General features: G+C 36.2%; 1 protein-coding gene across 1 annotated transcript in view; it reads right to left on the reverse strand.

Annotated features, from left to right (window-relative positions):
• Window positions 1–27,010, reverse strand: part of ENOX1 (ecto-NOX disulfide-thiol exchanger 1) — a 2,044,058-nt gene that overhangs the window by 1,224,484 nt on the left and 792,564 nt on the right. The gene's annotated exons all lie outside the window — the stretch shown is intronic.

The following is a 27,010-nucleotide window of genomic DNA, read 5'->3' on the forward strand; positions in this document are numbered from 1 at the left end:
GGTAATGATACCTGATAATTCATTATTTAACCCATCTACTTTCTTGTTTGTGACTTGTTGAGTTGCACCATCTTCAATTTTACCCAATACAGGGGCAAACCTTCCCTTCCTCCCATCACTGACTTCTTTAGAAACTCTATCAATGAGCTCTTCCGGGTAGCCTCTATTCAGGAACATGTTTCTCAGGTTTTTACATTCGTTACCATAACATGCATCATCAGAAGTCATTCTACACAAGCGCACAAATTGCCCTTTTATAACACTCCTTTTCTGGTGTGGGGGGTGCGAACTTGAGTAGTGCAGATAAGAATTAGAAAAGGTCTCTTTTCTATAAATTCTAGACTCAAAGCCATACTCAGATTTATATATGTTGACATCAAGGTATTTCAATTCATCAGTAGTGAATTTGTGAGTGAATTTTAAAAATTCTGTGGTACCATTTAGGTATTCCACAAAGCTACCAAATTCATCTTGAGTGCCTGCCCATAAAAAACACAAGTCGTCCAGAAATCTACCATACAACTTCCATAAACTAATGATAAACTACAAGGAACTTTTTCTCAAAAGCTTGATGACCTGGACTAATTTTTATACAAATGCAAAATGTTAGAAATGGATAACACTTATTTAAAGTATTGTTTAGAACAGAAAATTGTGCCCAAAGGGCTTAGGGTATGCAAATACCCTAACAAGGTTGTGGAAGGTACAGAGTTTTATTTTGAACTAATTGAGGCTTTTGATAATTGTGGTTTTGATATAATGAGGGCTATCATTAAAAACAATGAGGTAGAAATAAAGAAGTTGCAAGAAACTGTAGAATGTATAAACAAGGACATTACTCATGATTTACTATTTACAGTGGACGAAGAGAGAAGCAAATATCATAAACTATTAAATAATTTAGAAAGTAAATGTTTGGAGGTTAAAACAGAAAATTAAACAAGATTGAGAGAGATTTAAATGAATACAAAACAAAGAAACAATACCGAAGCCTAAGAATTGGGTGAGAAATGTTAGAAATTATGACATTAATCACTACAGAGAACCTAACAATGACATTTCTGACAATGAATTGCCTTTAGAGAATGATTATGATGCTGCATTTCCACCTTTAAGGCGGTCTGAGAGACTTATGCACAGGGAGCCTGTTACTTACAATTCAAAAAACTACAGAACCAGAAACTGGGGAGCTCAGGAAAGGAGACGACCAGTCTGGGAATAATTACAAACTGTGGTTTTAAATACAGTTATGATGATTTTAATATTTTCAATTACACAGATGTAGCAATTAACAGTAGTCATTTTGAACTATTGACAAAAGGTTTTGGTTTTATACCTAGAGAGAAAACAAATATTTTTAAACTTTTAATTGATATTAAATTATTTATTAGGAAGAAAAACTTAGAATTATATTTTAAAGGAAATGGTGTCAACATGAACAATGTAGAATGAGCACCTTTAATCCCCAACACACCCTCAGCTAAGAAACTTTGAATTGAGCTTGGAACATGAGCTTAGGAAAATTCTGAGTTGTCACAAAGTGCAGTCTAATTTAACAGACCCAGAGTTGAAAACTTTGAAATCATTAAGTGAGAACAAGAATATAAGAATTATGAAGCCTATGGATGCCATTAATTATGAGAGCAAAATGTTTGACATATTAAATGACAATACCAAATACACCAGAATATCCTTGAATGAAATTAATATTGCCTACAAGCGAATTTATGTTATTTTAAATGACTTATTAATGGATGGAGTTATTGACATGAGTACTTTTAAATATTTGCATGTAGACAAACCGAGAATACCCTCCATATTTGGGATACCAAAGGTGCATAAAGATGAAAGTGACCCACCTTTGAGAGTGATAGTGTCAGCCGAAGGTTCGGTCACTGCACCTTTGGCCAAGTACATTGACCAGAAGATATTAAAGCTTGTTTGTGACAACAATGTTATTTTAAAAGATTCCTGGCATTTCTTAGGAAAACTAAATGAATCACTTGCAAATGAAACAAAAGGTTTTGGTACCTTGGATGTGATTGACTTATTTACAAGTATACCCCATGATGTAGGCCTTGAATGGTTCGAAGAAATGCTACTTGAATCCAAACTACTAGGGCACAATGAGTTCAGAACTGTTTTGTTATTAATGGAGATTGTCCTAAAGAATAATTTTATATTCTTTCAGGTATTTTCGACAAACTAAAGGTGTGGCGATGGGGGCACACTGTGCTCCCACTTATGCTAACACTATAATGTCCTTCTGGGAGAATAAGTTTGTACTGAATTCAGAATATAGTAGTTTATGGAAGTTGTATGGTAGATTTCTGGACGACTTGTGTTTTTATGGGCAGGCACTCAAGATGAATTTGGTAGCTTTGTGGAATACCTAAATGGTACCACAGAATTTTTAAAATTCACTCACAAATTCACTACTGATGAATTGAAATACCTTGATGTCAACATATATAAATCTGAGTATGGCTTTGAGTCTAGAATTTATAGAAAAGAGACCTTTTCTAATTCTTATCTGCACTACTCAAGTTACCTTCCACACCAGAAAAGGAGTGTTATAAAAGGGCAATTTGTGCTTGTGTAGAATGACTTCTGATGATGCATGTTATGGTAACGAATGTAAAACCTGAGAAACATGTTCCTGAATAGAGGCTACCCGGAAGAGCTCATTGATAGAGTTTCTAAAGAAGTCAGTGATGGGAGGAAGGGAAGGTTTGCCCCTGTATTGGGTAAAATTGAAGATGGTGCAACTCAACAAGTCACAAACAAGAAAGTAGATGGGTTAAATAATGAATTCGTATCAGGTATCATTACCACATATGATGGACAAGCTGGTGTGATCAAAAGAATTTTTGACAAAGAGTGGATTAACTTTTCTAAAGTTTCTGACTTATATCACATTTTCCAGGGTGAAATAAAACATATTTATAGGAAAGGGAACACCCTGAAGGATATTTTTGAAAGAGGTAGTAAAGGGAATTCAAGGTTAGCAGGTACAAACAAAAAGCTGGTGTATTTAAATGTGGTGCTTGTAATTATTGTTCTTATTTGATTACTGGGGATACCATTACTTTACCTGCCAGAAATAACAAAATTTTAACTTTAAAAACTTTAATTGTAACACAAAAGGGATTATTTATGTTGGGTTATGTAAAAATGTAATGCTTTTACATTGGCAAGAGTGAAAGAAAGGTTAAGCAGAGAATTTATGAGCACACCTATGATATTCGTATAAAATGTGAAACAAATTCTCTGTACAAACACACAAAAACTTGTCCTGAAGCTGAATTTCAGTTTTTATATTAGAGGTTGTGCCAAAGGACCCCAGGGGCGGTATGTGGGAGACTTTAGTTGAATACAGGGAATTATACTGGCAAGTGGTGTTGGAGGCCAGTAAATTCCTGGTTTAAATGACATGATCTCACTTGCCCCTGTATTAAAATGAGATCAGCAAAATTGTGACATTAATGTGTAATAATCCTCCTTGTCAGTAGAGGGCAGTAACTCAATGCATTTCAATGTACAATGATTGTTTTTACTGGCTGTTTTTTTAAAAGTTGGATGAGTATATAAAAGCAGTTAATTGAATGTATTAGTGTAATCTGATGAAGTTGTGTGAAAGCATTATGGTGATTTGATTCAGCGTTATTTTTTCGAGTGAACTGTTCGGCTTAATAAATTTGTGTGCCTACCTAGCAGTGGTTCAGGGTGCTTTGTTTCTGCTTATATGTATTGGTAGCATATCTAAATACGACTGCAGATTCTTTTTTATTGGACCCATTACTCATATAACTACTGGAACTATCTGGGTATCTTTCTTCCCCATTGCACTTGTCTGTGCCTGCAAATCCTAATATTTTATGAATTTTATCTCTCTGTATGTAAGAAACTGCAGTTATCTGGTGTAACAATTTCAATGATCACTGCTACTTTTGCCTTTTTTATATGGGCTATTATATCAAGTTTTCTTGTTTCTATTTTTTGAACGGTCAGTAATGGATGATCCCATGTGATGTACAATTCATCATTCTCTATAACGCTTTGTGGTTCATGGTTCCAGTGCTTCTCAGCGACTTCTGTATTGTAGAGTTTGCACAATTCCCAGTGCAGCACTCTTGCCACATTATTGTGCCTTTCAGTGTACAGACCCTCTGCCATGAGTGGATCACACAAAGTAACAAGGTGTGCAACTATTTACAATTCTTTTTTACAAAACCTACATTTGTGTTTTTCTCCAACATGTTCAATGGATTTTGTAAACCAACGTAACTTAGTCTACTATCCTGAGCTGCCATTATTAATTTTTCATCCTCTGGTTTCAGCTCACCTCTCCTTAACTATTCCTGTGTCAAATCCTGATCAACATGAGAGTGTTCCAGGCAATCTCCATACTTGTTACTATATTTATAACTTTTCCACATTTATTTCCTTCTCATCTGATCTTTCTTCTTATATTCTTTCTTTTGTTTTTGGCAAATTCAGTTGCTGCCTGATTTTTATCTACTTCAGGTTTGATTTCCAATCCCGCATAACCTGGAATGCTACTGCTAAATTAAGTAGGGAGGTCGTCTTAGGCTTCCTCTCCTCATGTTTTACAACTTTCACTATGTTTGCATCTGATGAGGTCAGCAGATATGTATGCAATCTCCTGACTGTAGATCTATACATGTAATCAGTTTTGAGGAGCCCTATACCAATTTCACAACATGGAATATATATCCTTTGTTTCCACTGATTTTTACATATCATTTGATAAGTGTGAAGCATTTTTCTTCTTTTCCTGTCCAACTGATCCAACACTTTTTGGGGCCAGTCAGGCACACCAACACTATAAGTTAGAACAAAAAGAGCAAACTGATTTATAGCTTGAACTTTATTCATAGATGTCAAGGCTGTTTTCAGTATTAGTTTTAGTCTTCTGAAGTATTCCTTACTGAGTTTTATTTACATTTGTTCATGTTTTATTGCTGATCCTTCATCAATTCCCAAATATTTATACACTCCCTCCTGCTTAAGTTACTTTAGATCACATTCCTGTTCCATATTGATATTTTCTTTGTACTGCAACTTTCCTGATTTAAACATTGCTTTTGCACATTTATCAAGACCATATTACATTCTCATATCATCTGAGAAGGTTTTATCCACTTGCAGCTGTGATTTCAACTCCTCATTTGATGAACTATACAATTTTAAGTCATCCACAAAAAGTAGATATGAAGTATTTAAGTAAGGTTGTTTTCTGGGAGCCAAAGTGTAACTAAGACCTAATTTGTTAACTAAACAGTTTAATGGGTTAAGGGAAAGACAAAACAACAGTGGTCTCAAAGAATCACCTGGAATATTTCCCTTTGAATTTTTATCCCTAGGATAATCATTTGCCCTTTGTCAGGGCTTAACTGCAAAGTGGTTTGCCACTGTTTCATGGTCATTGTAATGAAACTGATCAATGTAGGATGTATCTTATACATTGGTAAGCACACCTTTATTCATAAATGTGGCATGTCGTCAAATATTTTTTGTAATCTATCGAAGTTAAACTACGGTGACTATCTTAAATATCCTGTTCCTCTGTCATCCCTAGGTGGAATGAATGGTTAACTATAGGCATCAGGTGGCTCCCCAGCCTCCTATGTTCCTCATGGAGAAAGCAAAACATTAAGAATAGTTGGTGGCCTTGTGTCTGAACAATAAGTTAATATATTCAGAAAAGCAGCATTTGCAAAGTCAGTGAAGGTTATGTTGGAACAGACAAGATGCAGAAACAATGAGAGTCAGAATGGTCCAGCAGGATTAATAAAACCAGTGAGCCAGCAGAGAAACAAAAGATTTTAAAGGAGCCTAGCAAAATGAACTGAATCATGTGATTCTAGATGGGTTCATGGATTTGAAGTGGCAGCAGAATTCATTGTGTTACACTGAGTCAGGGAGCACACAAAGGGTCAGATGATCACTAACACAATTACCAGAACTAAGGACTCACATACTACAAAATCTGAGGGTCAATCTCAAATAGGAAATGTATAGTACCTGAATTATCGAGTTGTATGGCTGCACAAACATTGAAAAGTGTCATTAGCCATTAAGAGGTCCTACTGGAGTGAGAGAACCAATGGTTGCAATTGGGATGAAGAGAATGAATGTAGTACTCCAGCAGTATTAAATAACAGAGGACTGTCAGCAGGCTTAGAATCACTGCACCCATCTGTTTTAACAGACTCAGTGGGCATATCAGAATGACAGGTGAGAACAGCCTTCTATCAGTATTACCTGGGTCTGTGAATTTCAGCAGAATTTGACAAACAGGATCCTAACTAAACTGTATAGTCTGGGAACCCAGAGGAGTATTTTAGTTGTCGGCAGATTGGGCACAGTTATTAAAATCAAGAAACTTCTTCAGAATCAATGAAGTGAAAAAGCACTGTTTATTTAGAATCAACCCAATAATTAAGTTTGTTTAGTTACAAACTGAATTTATTTTTCAATACAAGTATTTGAATTTTAAGAAGAAAGGAGGGATCCCAATCATTGGCTTCTTTATTTGACTACATTAATCTCCAGGCATTTGAATTTTTAAATGCAGATTACTAAACAACCTTTTGTTGTTTTGGCAAATAATTAATAAAAACATCAAAGCAATATCCCGGGGGAAAGGAGCATCAACTAACTTCAAGGTTTGCTGGTGCCTGAAACTGATTTTGTTTATACTCTTTGTACTAGCATTTTTATTGCATATGAGCAGACAGAAGTACATAGAAGTGCTTCTATTTTATTTTGGTTGAAATCATTAAATAAATCCTAAAAAAAAACACAGATTTACTACTAAAACATTTTTCAGAAACATTTAATAAAAATTAAGCAAAAGGTGATTTACATAATTAACACTGGCAGATAAGCAAATATTTTGGATGAGCGTTCACGTTGTTTTCTTTTTTTATTCTTTTTCAGTTTTCTCCTTTCCCCCTATTGTTTTGCTATCTTTATACTATTAATCAGCAGTTAAGAATATGCTGTGTAAATCACTTGCTTCTTAGTTCCTAATGGATTTTTCCCTTCAAGCAAGTAATACTCAATAAATATATAACTTAACTGCTGACTTTCCACAGTTATGAAAGATACATGTAACATTCTACCCTGCAGCTGCAATGGTTAACTGTAGTGCTAATTATCACACACATCCACATCAGATGCAAGTACACCTCACAATGTTCCCTTAGGTCATAATAGAACAAACCTAGCAGAAAGGCTTGGGCTCTAGAAAACAAACAAAAATGGAATTTGTTTCCATAAACATTTACAGCAGGAACAGCACAGCCATGATTAGTATAGTTAAGAAACGATGACAGAAATCATCCAAATGAATGTAACTACCCTGTACCATGTACACATTTCACAAGATGTTATATAGTCCTAAATCATGGTGATATTACTACGATGTGATGACACTATGCTTGCACAGTGTTGAGAAGCTGTGGAACAGCTAGTCAGTAAAAAATGTGGAAGACAGTGTACACCTCAAGAGTACAGACTGTGCCTGTCAGCATTACTACCATTACTGATATATGAATGCAGAATAGACAGCAACTAGTACAATGGGGTTTAGTAGTGCTCATATTTTGTGTAGGGGCACAGCTTATGACATAAGTCATTGTCAAATATGGCTCTCTCATTGTTAGCATGTATGATGAAAGGATCACAAAATGATCTTATTAGAGTCTCGTTTGTTACCCAGGTGTCATGTAATAGGATTACTTGTAAGCAAAACACCATTTCTGTACTTATACTTATCAACTAATTATCTACAGGCTGTGGGAGTACTGCAGTTGTTCTTTCGTGCAGTCTTCAGGAGGTAAAGAATGAGTGTTTGTGTACCGCATCAGAGATATGGATGTGCAGTCTGTCAGGCCAATTCTTAACTGGAGTAAATACTGTTAAGACATCTGTCACATGCTTAGACAATTACACTAAAAGGGAAATGATTTTTCCACTACATTCACTGTAGGTAACAAAAAAAAAAAAAAACAGGGATGTTGGGTCATGCCCAAGTGTATATAACAATGATAGCCTGTTCCTGAAGAGCCAGATACTTAGCAGCACAACTAAGTCAGTACTATAAATATGCTCCTCAGTAGTGGAAAACTACAGAAGGGGGTGAGAGTAGCAGAAAGTAGTTAAACCATGCTGCACAATAAGAAATCAATGCTACATTATCTGAGACTGATGAGGACACAAGCTGATTCATGAGGAGTGCAACAGTCTCAAACAGATGTGTGGGAAGATACTAAAATATGACAAGGTCAGATTAATTCTTAATTTATGCTGACAGCATGATAGCTGTTTCTATGGAAAAAGTCTGTTGACCAAAAACTGAAATCAGGGTACTGAAGGGGTGAAAGAGCTCAAAGAAAATAGATCTCAGAAGGGAAGCAACATTGTAATACACATGCCTGAATCAGTACAAGGTGGAACTTAAGGGCTTTCATGTATGAAACAATTGAGAAATACTTGCAAGTTTCAATAGATACAGATACCTGGTGGATGGCATCTATAGGAGATGGCAGATACGGCACTGCGATCCAGCAACAAAGGAACTAGTTAAGCCTTATAAAGGTCTTTACAACAAAAGACTGCTAATGTCTGCAGGTAGAGATGAGTAACTTCTTATAATGTTTATTCCATCTGACTAATCCAGAGCTATTCTGGAAAGGATTTGCTAACTGGAAAGTATATGAATAAATTCAAAAAGGTATTGCAGTCAGAGTAATGGTACATGGCCAGTGTTTGCAGCGAACATGTCTTAATTTGGAAAAGCTGAAAGGTTGCGATGGGTACGCCTATGAAAGTGTCCCACATCTTTGGCTGAGAAATAATTAAAACAAGGCCAAGTGAAGGTAGTCCACATGATACAAAGCAAAGGAGTGGCAAAAGAGGAGAAGAAGAGACAATGCCCTGCCTGTCGGATTCTTTTTCCTGTATAATCATCAAGAAATAATACATAATGCTGCAGTGACAGTGTTACTGGTAAATTAAAAAAAAATAACTAGGTGCCATCTAGTTGGCCTATGCATAAAGCCGGCCCTGGGTACTTCCATACAGACCAAAAACCAAAGACCAATAGCTGACACATGTACTTTGATAAAAATAATAGAATGAATGGCTCATTTTCATCTAAACTCCTTCCTTAGTAAATGCCAATATACATTCTGAAAAAGCTACAATGTTACCACTGCTCTCCAATTACTGCTAGATAATTTTTCTAAATTGAAATCTAAGCCAGTGCACAGAATATTAAAAATTGACCATATGGAAGCAGAACTGTCACTATGTAAAACTAATTGGAGCAATGCTTTCAGTGGAAAGGCTACAGAAGGAATGTGGTAAGTCTTTAAATGGAAATTATTTGAATTCCCCCCAAAAAAATATTTTAACATCTGGATCAATGAATACAAGATCATCAGGATATATTTCCATAAGAGCAAGATAAGTAATTATGATGGCAAGCAAACAAAAATAAATGGAAAAGAGGTTGAATTATAACTTTGAAAAGTTAAACAAAGAAGCTGGACAGACAAATTAACAACAGTGTGAGACAGGTTTAAGAAGCATTTGAAGATAAATTTATATAAAGATGTTGAGTATAATAGGAAGCTGTTTTATAAATAAATAAAATGTGATAGGAGTTAGACATACAAACTGACAAACTGTGTATAGATTCTAAAATATATTCTCAGGTACAACAGACACAACAGATAATACATATATTAACAAAATCTTATACAAAGCAGTTTATCCAGGTATCTTCAACATCAGAAATACAATTATATGATATTGATAAAGAACTACACCAACTGGAACAAAGCAGAGGAAGGAGATGGAATTAGTAATAATGACTTGGTTACAGATCAGAATTATGAACGCTTATATGAGTGAATGCTTTTTGACGTGTACAGAAAACCAAACACATATATGACTGAACATTCTTCTCTACGGAGGTTTTGCTGGCAGCCTTTTCCATGCAACTGCAGTGCAGTGGGGTGAGGGAATTTGCCATTGCCTTGCTGTTATGTGATCTTGGATTTGGTATATATAATTAATTGAGGTGGGGGTGCAGGGAACACCTCTCAACTGTCAAGATTTTTTGCAGAATGTCCAGATTTTTCCCTCATATTTTCAGTCTGTCCCTCATAAAATTTGTGGCTTTCTGGCAAATCACTGAGGATTGAAGTTACTTAATAAAGATATACATTTGAGTTTCCCACTTGTTTCCCACTTCATAATCTTCAGAAAATGCATGCTAACATAAATCTTACTATTCTAACAACTTCCTAACTTTATCAGAGCAATATTAAAAATCTCTTCCTATTTTTTGGACCTTTGCCCACCCCCTATTTAAGAAGCTGAGAGGTATGGTACAGGGTAGCTTGACCTTCTGCAAAATATACATATATAGTTTTCATTTTGTTTTCTGCTAGATCATTTTACATTCAATGTGTTCAGTCTTGTGAGTATTTGCAGTACACACACACACACACACACACACACACACATATATATATATATATATATATATATATATACATATATATATATATATATATATATATATATATATATATATATATATATATATATATATATATATATATATATATTGGTCTACTTCATAAGATCAACAGACCATTTGATCGACATTCATTTGGTCGACAGCTCATTTGGTCGACAATCAGTATTCAAGGCACTTAACAGGGATTTGCCCCCCTCCCCAATGTTGTGTGACCCTGGAGTTGATATATATAGTTGGGGGTGTGTGGGGGGCACAACAAAAACTACACATTTTAAACGAAAATAAGTGGGGGGCTTCACCCCCAACCAACCAATGTGGGGGCTGTGCCCCCCACACACCCCCTAATTATATATATCAACTCCAGGGTGACACAGCATTGAGGAGGGGGGCAAATCCCAGGTTTTTGCCTTGAATATTGGTTGTCGACCAAATGAATGTCGATCAAATGGTCTGTCGATCTTATGAAGTAGACCCATATATATATATATATATATATATATATATATATATATATATATATATACATATATATATATATATATATATATATATATATATATATATATATATATATATATATATATATATGGGTCTACTTTGATTCAATGAAAACTCATTTCACTGAATTTCAATTCACCCTCAAAACATCGCTGAAAGCTCAAATCACTGAAAACTCATTTCAATGAATCACATTTCACTGAATGCAAGTACTGTTGGGCAAATAAAATGTATATGTCCTTTTCCCCACTGTAGTACAATCCTGGAGTTAATATATATAGTTAGGAGAGTGTGGGGGGCATAGCCCCCCTCCTACTTAGCTTTTATATTTATGAATCTTGTTTTATTGAAAGCTAACACTATAAAACCAAAAGTAGGTGGGGGCTACACCACCTACACCTCCCAATGTGGGGAGGGGCTAACTATATATACTAATTCCAGAATCGCACTACAGCAGGGAAAAGGGTATATACATGTTATTTGCCCAGCAGTACTTACATTCAGTGAAATGTGATTCAGTGAAATGAGTTTTCAGTGATTTGAGCTTTCAGGGATTTGGTGTGAGTGTTTTGAAATTCAGTTAAATGAGTTTTCAGTGAATCAAAGTAGACCTATACACACACACACATATATATATATATATATATATATATATATATATATATATATATATATATATATATAGGTTCCCTACATTAGACTGACAGCTCAGAAGATCGACACGTAAAACACAGACACCAGAAGACCGACGAAGCATATGACCGACAAGTCGTAATCCCAACAGCAAAAACACCGACAGGGGTAACTTGTGAGTGCGACCCAGTAAGTGTGCAATAGTGAGGGAGTTAGGGTTAGTGTGCGGGTAAGGTAAGTGTTTGATAGTGAGGGACTTAGGGTTAGGGTGCGGGTAAGGTAAGTGTGAGATAGTGAGGGACTAAGGGTTAGGGTGCGGGTAATGTAAGTGTACGATAGTGAGGGGGTTAGGGTGCAGGTAAGGTAAGTGTGCGATAGTGACGGACTTAGGGTTAGGGTGCGGGTAAGGTAAGTGTGCGACAGTGAAGGACTTAGGGTAAGGGTGCGGGTAAGGTAAGTGTGCGGTAGTGTCGGACCTTAGGGTTAGGGTGCGGGTTAAGGTTAGTGCATAGATAGTTTTGTGTAAGGTGTAGTGTAGGTTTTTAGGTTGTTGGTGTGCTTGTGATGTGTGTGTGTGTTGTGTGCAACAGTGAACTTTTTGTTTTGTTAAGTGTCAGGATTGTAGTTTGTCGGGCATGTGAACTTTCGTGTTTTTGAGGTTTCATTCTTCTGGCATCGGTGGTTTGAGTGTCGATCTTCTGAGCTGTTGTTCTAATGTAGGAAACCCATATATTTTACACACACACACACACACACACACACACACACACATATATACATATATATATATATATATATATATATATATATATATATATCACTAAATTATATTAAAGCGACTACTAGTTTAGATATTTTTAAGAACAGGTTGGACAAATAAAGGGAATGACTGTTTTATTATATTGTCAGGCTACAAAGGCTTTATTGTCCATGCCTAAAATATTTGTATTTATCACTCTCAAGAGTTTGTGCGGGGTGGTTTAAATAATACAGAAGTAGCAACAGCCTTATTTCTTGACTTGCTGACAATCTTTAGTCAATGCCTTATAAAAAGACTTTTCACACAAGGCACAGACAATAACACCTTCAAATGGTCCTACAGCTATCTGGAGTACCATAATGGTAGTACTAAATGAAGCACCGCATACTTTATGAAATTCACTGCATACTTGGAAGTACCACAGGGATCAATTGCAGACCTATCTTTACTGAAAGTATATGTAAACTACATGTCTTTTCATTGCCCTAATCTTCATTGAAAGAATAAATCCTTCCTCACTGTCCAAACTATCTTGCAGAAAGGATTCTCAGTACTGAAGCTGTGACAAGATTCCTACTTCCTGCTAAATGCAAGAAAAACAATATATATCCTGCTCCATACTAACTACTATTAGAAACACTTACTCACCTATCAAGTTATGTCAGTACCTATTCAAAATAAAAGCATTTAGTTGCTGCCCTTGACAACTTAATTTACTTGATATCTACACTGACACTACAATAGCATACAACTAACTTCTTGATTGCCGTTACTGCATAAAACATACCTATTAGCAAGCTGAGGAAGCAAACCTGTGCATCAATCATCTTCTACAGACTGTTTTATGGCTCAGTCATCCTAACTAGACTTCCTGGTCATAAATATGTATTACAAATGTGGTACATTCACCCTCATTGATTGACATTTCCATATATATCACTAGTAGTTGTATAAGAACCTTCATTCTCTGTCTGTCTCTCTCTCTCTCTCTCTCTTTCAACTCAGCTTTATACTACTTTTACCTGTTTTTATCTTTCAAAATTCCACTTTCAGCATTCTTTCTTAACTTGGTACTTTCCAACAAGGCATCTATACTCTACAGTAGCTTAGCACGTTCACAGAAATAGAAATTAAAACCAATATTGTTATGCACTGCTCTCAGATGACATTGCAAACACCAGTACAGTTTTACCAGAAGATGTAGTAGAGACCAGTGTTGTAGTATGGATGGATGGAGCCCTGCCTATGACCATCTGTAGCTTGGTTTGTTTGATTAGCAGCCTAGGCACTGAAGGAGCTGTTTGGAATGGCAGACAAAGCAGAATGCATTTCCTGCTCATCTCTACCTGGCAGTTGGGTAAAAGGTATGTATTGGGGTACATGTTCCACTAATGAACCCCTGCTTGTACGGCAGACATGGCCATTTATGGAACTACAAAATCATAGTAATCAAATGGCATCCCTAAACTACAGTACACCCCAACCCCCTGGAGATTAGTTATAATATGCAGCAAAAATGTTCTGATGGTTCATCCGTGAGGCTGGCATGCTGTGATCAGCTCTTTTCTCATTTTGGAATGAATTAGTGGTTAGAATGGTGCAAGAAAGCAATAAAGCATAGAATTCTCATTGGAGGAGTGCAGTAAGCATAATTAGGGGTTCAGAAAGAACCCCAGCATTTGTATTAAGGGCTGTGTCAAAAAGTTCCTGTTGGCTTGACAGTATTTTTGTATTCAGACATGTTAGCTGCAGTGAGGAAGATCTCATTATCACCTTCCTTATTCAGACTCCTATGCACATGCACACACAACACACAGAGATGCACTCACACCACATACCCTATGCCTGTCCCTGTGTTGTCAGAATGGCATCAGTGTCTTTCTCCTGCCCTCTAAAATCATGATGTCAGACATTACAGATTTTCACTTCATTCTTAGAGTAAATGCATGACAGTGCAAAATCTGTTATTCTAGTGTCTTTCCAAGTTTATAAAAGGAATAAGTAAAGTCCATCACTGATTGTATGTCTTTGTTCCATCATTAAATTTGACTTTGTCTAGATATGCAATGAGGGTGAAAGTATATTTATTTCTGCTGTCCCACTCCATCATATCATATGAACTAATACAGACATTGATTAATGCCTAAAATTCTAATTATATAGTAAAAATCCCTTCCTGCACTAATGATCAGTGGGCTAATGCTGAAGTTTCCTGTTGCAAGATTGCGGGGTTTGAAGTCTTTTCTTTCCCCCTAATTTATTTTCACTTTATTTTTTGAGTCTTATATATTAGTCAATAAATCCCTGGTGTCTAGTGGTGGTATAGAGAACTAATATTCACTGTTGAAGATGGGAGGATGCAGTGCTGGAATTCATTTAAATGCCTTTATGGCATAAATATTTATATTATCCCTGTAGACTAGTAGTCCCACCCCACATCATCCTTCCAGTTTTTATAAGTGCCCTTAAGGGACATTGTTAAAGTGCTTTCCCTGGAGTATAGTGATTAAAATATATATCCACTGAAGTTTTTTCCTCATTATAGGACTTTACTAAATGTGTTTAGCAAAAGTTCACACACCTAAATACATTGTTAGAAACATCTCCATCAACTGAACTTTCTGTGGTTTCAATCAGTTCCCATCCTTATCTCATTGTGTTACTATCATGCCTCATGTCTGTTTAATCTGCATACACCTATTATCAGAGCCCTGCTGCCCTTGCCACACCTGCACATAATTCCACCCAAATAGCCAACATACAACTCTTACATTCGTCTTAGTTTCCTTTCTTTTCTTCCACCTCTTAAATTATTCACACCTTAGTTTTTTCAAAACACCACTTCTACACAATATGCCATACAACATAACACTCAGCACCCTCTTACTCACCACTATCGCCACTCTTTACTCACCCACCTACTTCACTTCCCTACCCTCGATGCGTTAGTGGAACTTAAGTTATATACTAGAAAATTAAATTTAAGTTTATTTTTTCAGGATAAAACAAGCTTATATACTGCTCCCACTGTCCTAAAGAAAAAAAGTAAATTTATTCCCCCTATGTATAAAACTATAGCAACGTTTGAGAAAGTTATAAGTAAACAGATATATCAGCTTAAGAATAAAAGCTACAAGGAAGGAAATTCTTCTAATTGGAACAATAAGCTAGATAAGATACTTGAAGAATTCCAAGCTGCCAATATTAAGATTTTGGTACCTGATAAAGGGGGTGGAGTGGTGTTAATTGAAACATCTAGATATAATGAAAAAATATTTGATATTTTGAACAATACTGTGCAGTATGAAAGGTCATCATTGAATCAAGTTAATATTGCACATAGGCGTATAGGCCTGTACCTAGAGGAATATATGTTGGATGAAAGAATAGAACAGGAATTGTATGATTTTCTAAAGGTACAATATCCTTTACTTGCCACTATTAATGGCATACCCAAAGTGCATAAAGATATTATTGATCCCCCACTCAGACCAATAATTACTGGAACCTATAGTAAAACATTTCCGTATGGGAAGGTTATTGATCAGTGGTTAAAGAATATATATAAGAACATAAAACATATTATTACGGATTCTTGGGAATTCCTTGGGAAATTTACACATGATATATGGAATTCACAATTACTTTTTGCAACAGTACATATTAAGGACCTATTTTCATGTATACCTAAGGAGGATGGAATAAAAAGGTTTATGAAGAGTGTTAACACCTACAGTGAGTTGGGAGAAGATAGGAAAGAATTAATACACGAGTTTATTAGTATTGTATTGGACAACAATTTCATATACTTTGATGGGGAATATTACAAGCAGAATAATGGAGTGGCAATGGGGGCAGCTTGTGCCCCCATATATGCCAATCTTGTTTTACTAGATTGGGAGAGTGAATATGTGCTTAGTTCACCCTGGCATAAGTATATGATATTATATGTCCGTTACCTGGACGATATTTTCATTTTATGGAAAGGAAAAAAGGAAGAATTCATCCAGTTTCTTGACTACATCAACAATACTACAACATATCTTAGGTTTACACATAAATTTGATTATAAGGGTATTAATTTCTTGGATTCTTATATATTTTCTGATGGCACCCAATTTCAGTTGAGAATATTTAGAAAAGAAACTTTTTGTAACAGCTACCTTGATTATAATAGCAATCATCCGTATTCTCAGAAGAGAAGTATTATTAAAGGACAATCTATCAGAGTGGCTAGGATGACCACGGTTAAGGAGGACTTCCTTAAGGAAATATATTTTTTGAGGAAGTTATTTATGGATAGAGGATATCCTGAAGATTTAGTGCAGGATGTTACTATGTTTATCATTAAAGAATGGGGAAATAAATATACTCCGGTGCTGGGTGTAGGTCCATCCCCTAAACAGACAAATGTAGAAGCTAGTAATTCTAGTACTGCACAAGGTGGTCAAAATTTTCAAAGAGCATGTATTGTAAAGTTTGGCAAACAGGCAAGGCAAATCAAACAGATCATTGACAATAACTGGAATATAATTACAAGTGATGATAGTATTAATGATAAATTGGGATTGAGACCATCTTATGTATATAAAACTGACTATAACCTTAAGAGAATATTTGAAACAAGGTCTAATAATATTAATAAACGAACACACTCAGGAAAGGGTGGAACCACCAAATGTGGACACTGCAATCAGTGCAGTAGTATTATAGACAAGAAGAGTGTAGTACTTGATAATATTTTAAGAAGTAAGATCTATTTTAGTAAAGGGAATTGCCAATCACAGCATCTGATTTACTTAGCAATAATGTCATTATTTTTATGTGGGTAAAACGGACAGGAGATTAAAAGATAGAATATATGACCATTCATATTGCATACGTAAAAAAGATACTAATAATGCCTTGTATAGGCATTTAAATAGTAATTCAGGCTGTGATGGCTTCTTGTTTGGTATTTTGGAAGTGGTGAAACAGAACCCTAGGGGGGGGTGATGTTAAGGCACTTGTTTCAGAGAAGGAAATAAAGTGGCAAATTAGGTTAAATGCAGCAACAACCCCAGGATTAAATAACTGTATACCTACTAAACCCCTTTTAAGAAATTAACTTTTAAGAAATGAATGCTTATAATCATTATTTTGAGTTAATGTTATGAGTACCACATATTATAATATATATAGAATATGTCAAAAAACAAGTTATGAATTTAAGCATTAATAAATTATAATTGTGGTTTTAAGGAATAGGAACATATTTTCAAATGAGGCTTTTAACTAAAGTGTACTAATAATTTAGTATACTATGTTTATATATTATTTTAAAAAACTTGTGCAATAGTTAAAATTTATGAATTAATGAAGCAGATTTTAGAATTTCTATAATATATAATGTAATATATGTAAGTGTTTTATTTGATATAATTAATTATTAAATGTGGAATTATTTTGGGTAGGAATTTATGAATGTATTTTAAGAAATACCTGTGGCTTTAAGTCAATTAGCATATTTAATTAATTAATTGTCTGATTTTGGCGGTTATTTCTGTATATATAGGTTAATGTAATGTGAAATTATTGTTCTGATGAAGTCTACGATTGTGTAGATGAAAGCGCTAAACCAGTAGTTCTTTTATGTGTTTGAATAAAAGACATTGAATATTGGATCGTGATTGCTTTACTAGAACTTTATTGTGCTTTTTGGACATTTGGTTTGTTGCGAGTTCTAGTTTTGGGTACTTTAACTTCCCTACCCTCCTTTTATTTCACCTGCACAAGTACTGCCACTCTATCCTCACAACCACATGCCACTACTACAACATCTCACCATCTCTAAAACCTATCTCCTAACTAAACTTAGGTACTTCACTGCCAACATCAAACTAAAACTCACTTATAATGTGCTTAATATGCTTCACTTTCCAACCTCTTACTACTCTAAACAAACAACACATATTCAGGCCCTTACCCACTGTGGAGACATTCATCCCAATCCCGGTGCGGCACAGTCTACAACCCACATCCAAAGTTCCTATTCCCAAAGCCTAATAATGTTAGTAGTATCTGTAATAAATCCACTGAATTCCAAGCCTGGCTTTCTCTATACACCCGATCCAAAACCAGCCCTCGCAAGTACGGCAGGTGCACAAGGCCAAAAACACTCCAGTCAAATTCAAAAAGAGGCCAACATCATAAGAGTAAGAAAACACACTATTTATTGTGGCAGCACCAGCAAATAGTACAAGGAATAAGACCAGTTTTGGCAACCCTGCCTTCCTCAGTGACACACACAATAACTGAGTGCTGTTATTTATACCTTGACTAATTATCATTTAAAGCAACATCACCCAAAGGGCTGTAATTCCCAAAACAAAATTATAAATGGTCATTAAAACCCGGAGAAAATAATCCACCCAGTCTAATGATCCAACTTTTTTCTTTCTGTTCAGCAAAGCATGCCACCCCTATTTACTTGTCTTGTCCCCCTGAATCTTATCAATAATCATGAAATGAAAGCTGGCTGTACTATGAGTAAGGACATGTGTGTATAAAGCATTTGATGTCTGTTTGTTCCGAATGTCACTTAAATGTTCAGACATATGGATGCATAGTGGTCATGAGGTTTGTCCTACATAAAAGGAGGAACAAGAGCATGTTACCAAATAAATCAACCAATCCGTTCCACAACTGGCAAAAAAAATGACATCATAAACCTTGCTAGTGTTCTTACTTGAAAATTTAGATTTTAACATTTATTTGCAAAGGGAACAGTGTTCACAGGGGAAAGATCCAATTAATTTGTCCCCAGTTAAAGTTAATTGTTGGTCAAAATGTTTAGCAGTACCACCCCATTTATAATGATTAAAATACGAGCCAAGGGTGCGCCCTCTCCGATATGAAAACTGACATTTGGGTGTAAGAATAATAGAAAGCTCCTTATTAGCTAATAGAATGTTCCAATTATAGTTTATAATGTTCCTGACAATGTTGATGTTTCTTCCATAGGTGGTCACAAATCTTATGACATTCTCATCACTGTAGGATTTATCCTGATAATCCAATAATTCTGAACTGTTTTGATCCACTGCCCAGTTGCAGGCAGATATAATATTATTATATTGGTAACCCCTGGTTTGAAATCTTTGTATAAGATCCTCCTGAAAATGTTCATAACTATCCTCCATGGAACAGGTTTGTTTAATTTGTAAAAATTGTGATTTAGGTATATTTTTGATAATGTAATGTGGATGTAGGCTAGGGCGGCCACGGTGGTGCAGTGGTTAGCATTGCCGCCTCACAGCAAGAGGTTCTCCGGTTCGATCCTCGGCTGGGGTGCCTTCTGGAGTCTGCATGTCCTCCTGTGGTCGTGGGTTTCCTCCGGGTGCTCCGGTTTCCTCCCACATCCCAAAGACATGCTGCAGGTGGATTGGACACTCTAAATTGGCCCTAGGTGTGCGTGTGAGTGTGCCTTCTGTGGAAGGTTGGGCGCCGGGCTGGCAACTCGACACCGTAAAACTCCACTGCCATTCAATGTGCGGACAGGTGATCCGCTGTGGCGACCCCTAACCGGGAAAAAGCCGAAAGAAGAAGAAGAAGAATGTGGATGTAGGCTAGTTACATATAATAGATTGTTATACTGTGGATGTTTATGAAAGACCTGTGAACATAATGTGTTATCAGAATTTCTTGTTATCGTAACATCCAAAAAGTTTATTTGTTGGGAATCCATGTTAAGTGTAAATTCAATGCGCCATTTATTATCATTAAGGTATTGAATAAATTCCAAAATATATGCTTCATCTGCCCGCCATATCATCCAACAGTTGTCCAGATATCTTCTCCAGATATTAATTTCTTTCAGGAAGATGTTATGTGAACTGCCATAAATAAGATTGTCTTCCAAAAAACCCATGAATAAATCGGCATAAATGGGGGCAAAAGAGGCCCCCATACCCATCCCTTGTACTTGCCAATAACAGTCCCCTTGAAAGTAAAGGACATTTTTTGTTAAAACATGTTCAGCCATGCATATCAGTAGAGTGTTGAAACCAGGGGGATAAATGTCTGCTTTATCCAACCAATATTTAATGGCTTCTAATCCAGCCCAATGAGGAATACTAGTATATAGGGCTGTAACATCTAAGATACATACCAACCAACCCAGCTCCAATTGAGAGTCTGATATGATTTTCAGAAATTCAGTAGTGTCCTGAATTCTGGATCGAATTAACTTCAACAATGGCTGTAAATGTTTGGCCAAAAAGGCAGACAAGGGTTCGGTAAGAGAGCCTATGCCAGACACAATAGGCATCCCCATTGGCTTCTCCAAATTTTTGTGGACTTATGGTAACAAATATAAAAAATGTTTCTGAGGGTCCCCTACTGTCAAATGTTGTTTAACAGAACAACTAATTATACCCTCAACTGCTTGTTCAAGAAATGAGTCACTCTCTTTCTTGAAATGAATGGTGGGGTCCAGTGGCATGAACATGTAATGCCTAGCATCATGTAACTGTTTATGAGCTTCCAATAGATAATAACTAGTGTCCATAACAACCACCACCCCACCCTTGTCCACTGGTAAAATAACTACATTGGTGTTCTTTTTTTAAATTGTTGAGTGCCTGTTGTTCTGCAGCTGACAAATTATGGCACAGCATTATAGATTGACAATTTTTGAAATGTAAATCCTTAAGCACTGACTCCTGGAATATTGATACATACTTGTTCATCAGGGGCATAAAATTTGACTTCTGAAATCGAAAATCAGTAGATCTTTGAGATTTGTCCTGTGAACCAAAAAACAGTTTCAGATAAAGAATTCGACAAAATGCTAGAGCATCATTTACCACACTGTCTTCATCAGCAAAAAAAGAGGGACATTATTTAATCCTTTATTCAATAACTGGTGTTCAGCTTCTGTTAAAATAACAGAGATGTTATGCACATTATAAAAGTCATTTATCGAGGAGCTAATACTTGTAACTTGTAAAAATCCATAAAAATTTGGAGAACCCACCAGGGAAGCCTATTGTGTCTGGCATAGGCTCTGTTACCGAACCGTTGTCTGCCTTTTTGACCAAACATTTACAGCCATAGTTGAAGTTAATTCGATCCAGAATTCAGGACACTACTGAATTTTATAAAATCATATCAGACTCTCAAATGGAGCCGGGTTGGTTGTAGTGTACCTTAGATGTTACAGCCCTATATACTAGTATTCCTCATTGGGTCAGATTAGAAGCCATTCAATTTTGATTGGATAAAGCAGATATTTACCCCCTGGTTTCAACACTCTACTGATATGCATGGCCGAACATGTTTTAACAAAAAATGTCCTTTACTTTCAAGGGGACTGTTATTGGCAAGTACAAGGGATGGGTATGGGGCCTCTTTTGCCCCCATTTATGCCAATTTGTTCATGGGTTTTTTGGAAGACCATCTTATTTATGACAGTTCACATAACATCTTCCTGGCAGAAATGGATATCTGGAGAAGATGTCTGGATGACTGTTGGATGATATGGTGGGCAGATGAAGCATATCTTTTGGAATTTATTCAATACCTTAATGATAATAAATGGCATATTGAATTTACACTTAACATGGAACTTTTTGGAGGTTACGATAACAAGAAATTCTGATAACACATTATGTTCACAGGTCTTTCATAAACATCCACAGTATAACAATCTATTATATGTAACTAGCCTACATCCACATTACATTATCAAAAATATACCTAAATCACAATTTTTACAAATTAAACAAACCTGTTCCATGGAGGATAGTTATGAACATTTTCAGGAGGATCTTATACATAGATTTCAAACCAGGGGCTACCAATATAATAATATTATATCTGCCTGCAACTGGGCAGTGGATCAAAACAGTTCAGAATTATTGGATTATCAGGATAAATCCCACAGTGATGAGAATTTCATAAGATTTGTGACCACCTATGGAAGAAACATCAACATTGTCAAGGCATTATAAACTATAATTGGAACATTCTATTAGCTAATGAGGAGCTTTCTAGTATTCTTACACCCAAATGTCAATTTTCATATCAGAGAGGGCGCACCCTTGGCTCATATTTTAATCATTATAAATGGGGTAGTACTGCTAAACATTTGGACCAACAATTAACTTTAACTGGGGACAAATTAATTGGATCTTTCCCCTGTGGACACTGTTCCCTTTGTAGATACATGTTAAAATCTAAACAGTTTTCAAGTAAGAACACTAACATGGTTTATGATGTAAAATTTTTTGCCAATTGTGAGATGGATTGGTTGATTTATTTTGTAACATGCTCTTGTTCCTCCTTTTATGTAGGACAAACCTCACAATAACTATGCATCCATAAATCTGAACATTTAAGTGACATTCGGAACAAACAGACATCACATGCTTTATACAAACATGTCCTTACTCACAGGAGCCAGCTTTCATTTCATGATTATTGATAAGATTCAGGGGGACAGGACAAGTAAATTGGGGTGGTATGCTTTGCTGAACAAGAAAGATTGGCTGAACAAGAAAGACTGGGTGGATTATTTTCACCAGGTCTTAACGACGATTTATAATTTTGTTTTGGGATTTACAGCCCTTTGGGTGATGTTCCTTTAAATGATAATTAGTCACGGTATAAATAACAGCACTTATTAATTGTGTGTGTCACTGAAAAAGGCAGGGTTGCCGAAACCAGTCTGATTCCTTGTATTATTTGCTGGTGTTGCCACAATAAATAGTGTGTTTTCTTACTCTTATGGTGCTAGCCTCATTTTGAATTTCTCTATTCATCCCTGATATTGTAGCACTTACTGTAACATGGTTGAAACCACATATATCTGATATTGAAATAATCCCTCCAGGGTATAACATGCTTAGAAATTACTGTCTCCACAAAAAAGGTGGTGGCGTTGCATTAATTTGCCGTGACTATATAACTATCACAATTTTCCAAACCTGTTCCAATCTTTGGAAACATAGAACTATTACCAGCAATACTCCATATCAACAAAAGAAAACAAATATGTATTGTAGTACTATACATTCCCCCAGGTCAAAATATACCTATTTTAGAAGATTTTCTCTCCTGGGCAACCCAAGATTTCTTAAACGAAACCATTATTCTGGGTGATACTAACATAAATTGGCAAACTCTTATCTCTAACTAACCATCATATAGTATAAACTTGTAGAGGTTTACCCAACTCATCACAGACCCCACACATATAGTAAACAAAAAAAATGAATCTACCCTTGATTGGATTTTCATCTCACACCCTCACAAATACACTCACACAGGTACCCTCCCAAGTATCTCCAGCAACCATCTAACTGTCCTCACCCACCAAACCCAAATGCAAACAGCAAAAGTCCATCTGTATAAAACTTCTAGAAATCTTACACATTTCAGTCAAAGAATATTTATAGATACTTTAACTGCCCACAACTGGTATCCAGTTAAAATGCTAGACAAAGCAGTAGAGTACTTCAATAACCTCTTTCTTACTACTTTCAACAGTCTCTCCCCTATGTGAACAAAAAGAATTAAGCATAACCTTGCCCCTTCGCTAATAAAACATACTAAACAGATTCTCATTGCTAGGGATAGAGCATGGAATGAATAAACTAGAACTGCACAAAATGAAATAAAATACAAAACTCCGTAACACTGCTAAAAATCTAGTTACTACTAACAAAAGAAACTACTTCTCCACTCAACTAGACTCTCAAAACAACAATCGCCAAAAATTCTGGAAATCTATTACTTCATTCCTTAACCCTGGAAACCAACAAAATCCTACACCATCTCCTGAGAAAGACCCACTAGAAATTGTCCAGGCCTTCAACACCAACTTCATTGAAACCATTCAAAAACTTGTCAATGATTTCTCTAGTCAAACAAACTCTACCTCTAACAGTTCAGGAAGCAACACTAATCTCCCCTCTCTTTACTCAAATACATACCCCCCCTTTAAATAACAAATCAGATAGTACTCCACTCACTTGTACTTTTTCAGTACAACCTGTGCCCACCTCTCTAGTGCATAAACTGCTAACTGAACTAAAGTCATGCTCCCCCTCTGTGGACAGACTTCCAGCAGAATACCTAAAACTTGCTGCAGATGCTATAGCATACCCTGGCAGCATTCTCATCAATCGATCCATCTTTAAATCATACATACCACAACTCTGGGAAAAAAATCCATTATAACTCCACTACATAAACATGGTAATGCTAGTGACCTATCTAATCACCGGCCCATCTCCATACTCTCTCCTCTATCTAAAATCCTAGAAAAGTTTATACATACTCAACTGTTAAAGTATCTCATTAACAATAACTGACTTACCCCCACTCAACATGGCTTCTGTCCTGCACATAGCACTACCACTGCCTTACTTTCATTCATCAGTACTGTTAATAAAGCCTTAGCTGCTGGTCTACTAACCCAGTTATCTTACTGGATCTATCTAAGGTTTTTGATACAATCTCACACCCTAAATTACTACTACAACTTAAGTCCTTAAATTGCTCCCCACACTCACTGGCTTGATTTTCCAACTATCTTTCTGACAGGAAACAATCCATCAAATGGCAAAACAAGCAATCTGAATATCTCTTAAACAAAACAGGAGTTCCCCAGGTGTCCATACTTGGGCCACTATTATTTAACATTTTCATCAATAACCTCCACAAAGCTTCCCATCTTAGTACTCCCATCCAGTACGTGGATGATTATATGATAATCCCTTCTGCCAACAGCCTTCCAGATCTTCAATATCTAACACAAAAAGACTTTACTTCAAATGAAAAATCAAAACTCTTAATATTCTCATCCAAACCTTTAAATCAGGACTTAAAATTTTTCTCACAAAACAATACCGGAATAGAACAAGTAAAATCATCAAAACAACTGGGTGTCACATCACAATTGACAACAAACTTTCTTTTGATAATCATATTCATAACACAATCAAGAAAACCCATTTCAAACTTGGTAAACTATACAGGCATAAACATTTTATGAACCTGCCCACCAAGTAAAAACTGGACAATTCTCTTCTCCTCCCCACCCTCTTTTATGCTAGCCCCATTTTTACCAACCTACACACAACTCTCAAGAACAAATTACAGTTCTGCTACTATAAAATAGCAAAGTTTGCCTGCAACATGCCAGCTCAGGCCCACCATTGCCATGCCTTAAAAAGACTAAACTGGCTCGACTTCTCCCACTATCTACACTACTCCCAACTAACACTCACCCACAAACTACTATTTAACCTTAATTTTTGCCCCTCTCTTTAGACTATCCTACACAGACACACCCCATCATGTAATCTTAGGTCTGCAAGCAAACAGCTCCTAAGCATCTCAAAGTGCAAAAAACACACAGGACAAAGTCTACACTCCTTCATCATTGCCAAGGCCTGGAACACACTGCCCTCTTCCACTACTCAAATAGACTCCTTAAAAGCATTCAAAACTGCAATAAAATCCCATCACCTCAATAAACAAGCATGTTCATGCAACTATTGGCCTAAACCACCATAAACAGGTTACTGTCACAGTCAATAATCACTATCAAATAATGTCCCTTAGTCTACCCATCTATGTTATTGTCCCTAGGTTTTCTCTACTTTTGCTCTAGCTCTAGATTCTATAATTCTACATGCTACTTGGACTGCTCTAGTAGCAGCTATATAAAAAACGGTTATGAATGCTGTTCATACATGCCTGTATACACTTATAATTCCTATACTGTAACTACCTTTACATTTCTGTAAATACTTGCTGTTCTGATGTTTACTTGCAACTAATGCGTAATGTATGACTGATGTTCCTTTTAAACGCTGTATATATTTGCTCATATAATGTGATACCATGTCATTGTAATCACTCTAGGAGCTTTTCTCCCTGGGCCTCCACTGAAAATGGGTCACTTATATACTTTGTTTTGACTTTCTGTATTTCAGAGGGCAAAATCCTGACAATAGCCCAGGCAACTGGGGTTCAATTTACAGCCATGGCACTTGAGAATCAAGGTATGGGGAGGGAAAAAGTGTCTGACCAACTCAACTAAAATGAAGGAGTGTTGACAGTTGCATGATTTGGGGGAGTCCATTGAGTGGAATGATTTCCTCACTGGAGACTCGGAAAACCACCATTTATGTTTCAGGGGAAGTGGTGAAGGAAGTGGCATGGCTGCCTGAAAGGAACCCCCTTTGTAGAAGTGATGGAATTCCCTTTGCTGCAGCCTATTGTGCATTTCATCCTCTGTGCTTCACTGGGTGCATGCAGCGTCTAGGGCTGCATAGAAAAATCTCAGATCACCCATAATGACTGTCTTAATAATGGCCCCTCATGGTCAACCTTTACCCTTTTGATTAGAAAACAAGTGGCAACAAGTGGTCCAACAGGCTAGTCAGGGGCTGTTGATTAATATACAGTAGGGGTAAAGAGAGAAAACTATGTACCATTTTGTACATAACAGACCTCTCAAAGTCATTAATTTTATATTCTATTTT

Source organism: Protopterus annectens, chromosome 5.part0 (assembly GCF_019279795.1).
Source record: "Protopterus annectens isolate FY-2018-M chromosome 5.part0, PAN1.0, whole genome shotgun sequence".
In the NCBI taxonomy this organism is placed as follows: Eukaryota; Metazoa; Chordata; order Ceratodontiformes; family Protopteridae; genus Protopterus; species Protopterus annectens.